We start from the raw sequence: 6,000 nt of genomic DNA, 5'->3' as shown, positions 1-6,000 counted from the left end.
AATCCTTCCTTTGCAATAACAACAACAACAAAATTCGGTTCTGCACATATATATTGTACCTAGGATATACTATAAGATATTTAATATGTATGGGAATGCCTGCCATCTAGGGGAGGGGGTGGAGGGAAGGAGGGGAAAAACTCAGAACAGAAGAGAGTACAAGGGATAATATTGTAAAAAAAAAAAAAAAAAAAATTACCTATGCATATGTACTGTCAAAGAAAATGTTATAATTATAAAAATTAATAACAAAAAAAAAAGAAGAAGCTCATATACCTGTATTCTGTGAGCTTAAGTCGCTTGTCCAGGATAACACATTTAATAAATTTTTAATAAGAAAAAAAAAATCCTTTTTTTGCCCAGGGCTATTTTTCTATCTCTTAATGTGCTTATGCATAATAAAACCTAGATTTTTTATCTCTATAATTTCAGTATCATAGTAGTGGCATTTAGGCAGCAGTAACTGTAATCATAATCTCTGTTACATGGTCATGAAATCATGGACTTTATATTCCTCACAAAAAGATATAAATATATTCTTCTGTTATGAAAGAACTTTGGAGAAAATTGAATGGAGACAGAAAGGAATACACTTTCTTCTCATCAGTTCATGGAATCTATACAAAAATTGACCATATATTTGGATATAAAGACCTCAAAATCAAATGCAGAAAGGGAGAAATAGTAAATGCATTTTTTTCAGATCATAATGCAATAAAAATTACTTTCAATTAACGATCAGGGGAAAATAGACCAAAAAACAATTGGAAACTAAATAATCTTATCCTAAAGAATGAATGGGTGAATTCTTCAATTGATAAATGGTCAAAGGATATGAATAGACAATTCTCAGATGATGAAATTGAAACTATATCCACTCATATGAAAGAGTGTTCCAAATCACTATTGATCAGAAAAATGCAAATTAAGACAACTCTGAGATATCACTACACACCTGTCAGATTGGCTAAGATGACAGGAACAAATAATGATGAATGTTGGAGGGGATGTGGGAAAAATTGGGACACTGATGCATTGTTGGTGGAGCTGTGAAAGAATCCGGCCATTCTGGAGAGCAATTTGGAATTATGCCCCAAAAGTTATCAAACTGTGCATACCCTTTGATCCAGCATTGCTGCTATTGGGCTTATATCCCAAAGAAATACTAAAGAGTGGAAAGGGACCTGTATGTGCCAAAATGTTTGTGGCAGCCCTTTTTGTAGTGGCTAGAAACTGGAAGATGAATGGATGTCCATCAATTGGAGAATGGTTGGATAAATTATGGTATATGAAGGCTATGGAATATTATTGCTCTGTAAGAAATGACCAGCAGGAGGAATACAGAGAGGTTTGATGCTGATGCTGAGTGAAATGAGCAGAACCAGAAGATCACTATACACTTCAACAACAATGCTGTATGAAGATGTATTCTGATGGAAGTGGATATCTTCAACATAAAGAAGATCCAACTCACTTCCAGTTGATCAATGATGGACAGAGACAACTACACCCAGAGAAGGAACACTGGGAAGTGAATGTAAATTGTTAGCACTACTGTCTATCTACCCAGGTTACTTACACCTTCGGAATCTAATACTTAACGTGCAACAAGAAAATTGGATTTACACATATATATTATATCTAGGTTATACTGTAACACATGTAAAATATATGGAATTGCCTGTCATCTAGGGGAGGGAGTAGAGGGAGGGAGGGGAAAATTTGGAAAAATGAATACAAGAGATAATGTTATAAAAAAATTACTCATGCATATATACTGTCAAAAAAATTTATAATTATGAAATTAAAAAATAATTTTTAAAAAAAGGAATTTAGATACTACACCACTTGGTGCATATATGTTTAATATTGATATTGCTTCATTATCTATGGCACCCTTTGGCAAGATGGAGTTTCCTTCTTTATCTCTTTTAATTAGATCAATTTTTATCTGAATGGCTTTTTTTACTTCACCTGAAACATAATAGATTCTGCTACAGCCTTTTACCTATGTATGTCTATGTATGGCTCTGCTTTAAATGTATTTCTTGTAAACAACATATTATAGGATTTTGTTTTTTAATCCAGTCTGCTATCTATTTATACTTTATGGGAGAGTTCACCCCATTCACATTTACAGTTAAAACTGCTAATTCTGTATTTCCTGCCATCTTATTAACCCCAAATTATACTTTTCTCTTTCCTTTTTCTTCTTTCCCTCCTCCCCAATATTTTACTTATGAGCACTACTTGCCTCAAGAAGTCCTCTCCCTTTAGAGACTGTCCCCTTTTCTTTTTTTTATTTATTAATTTTATAATTATACATTTTTGACAGTATATATGCATGAGTAATTTTTTTCTAACATTAGTATTCATTTTTCCAAATTTTCCCCTCCCTCCCTCTACTCCCTCCCCTAGATGACAGGCAATCTCATACATTTGACATGTGTTACAGTATAACCTAGATACAATATATGTGTGTAAATACCATTTTCTCTTTCAGGAGGTGTTTGGTGAATTCTTTCAATGGTTATTTTACCTTATGATTCTATGACATCCAGGCAATTCTCTTTGATGATCTCCTGAAAAATAGTGTCTAGGCTCTTTTTTTCATCATAGTTTTCAGGGATTCCAGTAATCCTTAGATTATCTTTCCTATATCTATTTTCCAAGTCAGTTGTTTTCCCAAATAGGTATTTTCCTTTTTTTTCTATATTTTTTTAAGTTTTGCTTGACTGATTCATGTTGTTTCATTGAGTCATTCATTTTCATGTGTTCAGTTCTGAATTTTAGTGAATTATTTTCTTCATTTGCTTTCTTAACTTCTTTTTGTATTTGTCCAATTGAATTTTTAAATAAGTTGTTTTGTTCTATGGAATTTTTTTCCATTTTATAAACTCTGTTTTTTAAGGAGTTTATTTTCTTTTTCTGTTTCACAATTTCTGTTTTTCTGGGAGTTGTTTCCTTTTTTCATTTTATCAAATCTATCTTTTAATGAGTTGTATGCCTTTTCCAAACCCTCTTGCAAAGTTTTCATTTCCTTTCCCCATTTTTCTTCTAGCTCTCTTTTAAGATCCTTTTTAATTTCTTCTGGGAGAGCCTTATGTGATTGGGATCAGGTTATATCATCTTTTGGGGTTTCATCTAGAGATGATCTGCTTTTAGTCTCCTTAGGGTTTAAAATCGGTTCTTTTCTTTCTCCATGAAAACTGTGATCAGAGTTCTCTTTGCTATTTTACTTATTTAAAATAAATAAATAAAGGCTCAGGGGAGGTTTTCCAAGTTTCCTTTACAAATGGCAGTGGCTGCATTGAGCCTGTGCTGACTCACTCCTAGTGCTGGGTGGGTGTGGCCAGGTCCGGTGAGACTCCAGTGCTTCAGGGTTCACTATTACCTTTTGTATTTGTGTTGCATGTTTCATAATTTTTCTGATGACCTACTACTGGCTTGCAACCAGGGGAAGTCTTCACCATCCCGTGGAACTCTGCACTGTCTACTTATCCTGGTGTCTGTGCTCAGCCAACTTGTACTTGGCCTGCCTCCCTCAGTTTCTGATTGAAACAGACCTTTTCTGGCAATCTTCAAAATTCTCTTCTGCTGGTAATTTGTTGGATTCATGGATTCTGCCAGTCCAGAACTAATTCAGAGGCTGGATTTGCTAATTAGTCTGAAGGTTGTAGGAGAAGGTTATAAAGAAACGTGTGTCCTCTCCGCCATCTTGGCTCCACCCCTGGAAGTTTACATCCTTTTGAATTTTTAAAGCCTAACATTCTTATACTAGGGTAAACACTTATAAAAGCAGAGAGGAAGTTTATTAAAATAACTTGAGTCAGTAGAGACATCCTCCCTCATCTTATCTACAATTAGATAGAATTATTTTAAAGAGGGATAAAAGTTTGATTGATAGCCAGCTGTTCCCATAGTTGTTGAACATAGCTGTTCATAGTGAAAGAGGGAGCAACATGAGTAATCATCAGGGGTTGTAAGTCATGCAGCTTAAAGTTGCATTAGGAAACAAATACACTACCCAGTGCGGAGAGATTTTCCAGGAATTGAAAGCAACAGCAGAGAAGAACATATGTGGCCATGAGTATCACCAAAAAAAGTTTTAAAAAATGTTACTTCAAAATCCCATGCTTGGGCAGCTATAGTGAATAGAGCACCAGCCCTGAAGTTAGGAGGACCTGAGTTCAAATTTGGTCTCAGACACTTAATACTTCCTAGCTGTGTGACCCTGGGCGAGTCACTTAACCCCTATTACCTCAGCAAAAAAAAAAAAAAAAAAATCCCATGCTTTCTTTCACATCATAAAAGTTGAACAAATTTAGTTAAACAGAGTCATAATTTCATACATCACCTAAGGATGCTTATGGAATATTATTGCTCTGTAAGAAATGACCAGCAGGAGGAATACAGAGAGGCTTGGAGAGACTTACATGAACTAATGCTGAGTGAAATGAGCAGAACCAGAAGATCACTGTACACTTCAACAATAATACTGTATGAGGATGTATTCTGATGGAAGTGGATATCTTCAACATAGAGAAGATCCAACTCACTTCCAGTTGATCAATGATGGACGGAAACAACTATACCCAGAGAAGGAACACTGGGAAGTGAATGTAAACTGTTAACACTACTGTCTATCTACCCAGGTTACTTATACCTTTGGAATCTAATACTTAACGTGCAACAAAAAAATTTGGATTTACACATATATATTATATCTAGGTTATACTGTAACACATGTAAAATATATGGAATTGCCTGTCATCTAGGGGAGGGAGTAGAGGGAGGGAGGGGAAAATTTGGAAAAATGAATACAAGGGATAATGTTATAAAAAAATTACTCATGCATAAAAAAAAAAAAACATTTATTAAGCACCTATCACATGCAAGGAATGATGCTAGTCTCTGGGGATACAAAATGAAACTGCCCCTGCCTTTAAGAAGATTCTGTTTAATTAGAGAATTATACCATAAACAAATAAATAAATAAAAAGGAAAAAAAAAAAAAAGGAAGTACACCTAATTAGATGGATGCTATAAGTAAATTCTGGAATAGGTCTCATTACCAAGGCAATTCTGGAGAAGTGTTCCTCCTAGTAGAACAATGACAAAAGGACAAATATAAAATTATCTTCATAAGTTTTGAACTAATTTTCACTATATAAGATAGTTACTGGAAAAACCAAAATTAAGAAATTGTATTAAGCCTTATTAAAATATATGAAGCCTTAGGGCTGCTAGGTGGTGCAATGGTTAGAGCACCAGCCCTGAAGTTAGGAGGACCTGTGTTCAAATCTGATCTCAGACACTTATACTACTTCCTAGCTGTGTGACCCTGGGCAAGTCACTTAACCCCAATTGCCTCAATAAAAAAATAAATTATATTAATTTTTGTCACTGAAAGATTTAAAGAACATTGCCTAGGGAACTTCTTTAAGTGAGTTGGAACCATGAAATGGAAACATGCCAGGATGTTTCTCCAGAACTGCTCTGGAAATGAGACCTATTTCAGAATTTACCTATAGTTTTTGTTTAACCAAATCTATTTCCTTAGAGGATGGATGAGATTATGATTCTGCTTAACTAAGTTTGAAAGCCAGTCATACATATGTATATGTGCATCCATGTATATACAAGCATATATATGTATATGTATGTATATATGTATATATATACATACATATAGATAGATTGACTTTTAATTGCTTTTCTTGAGAATAATGATAAAAAGTGTATTATTACCCTATATCATAGTTCTTAAAGGAAACAATCTAATCTTGTTGCTTTCTCAAAGTGAACTTTTTACTCCTCTATCACATCACATCTTTGTCCTATCCCCACTTTGAGGATATATATTATTCTCATAACAACCAGAAAGAATGAGATATTATAAGAACCTAATCTTTTGCATGAATATATAACTATTAGTGACCCTAAATTCAGAATAGAAAAATTAAAAACAGCAAGATCTTTCATATATGCATCTTACTA

This window comes from Sminthopsis crassicaudata, chromosome 3 (assembly GCF_048593235.1).
Source record: "Sminthopsis crassicaudata isolate SCR6 chromosome 3, ASM4859323v1, whole genome shotgun sequence".
Taxonomy (NCBI): domain Eukaryota; kingdom Metazoa; phylum Chordata; class Mammalia; order Dasyuromorphia; family Dasyuridae; genus Sminthopsis; species Sminthopsis crassicaudata.
This window is presented reverse-complemented; position numbering follows the sequence as displayed.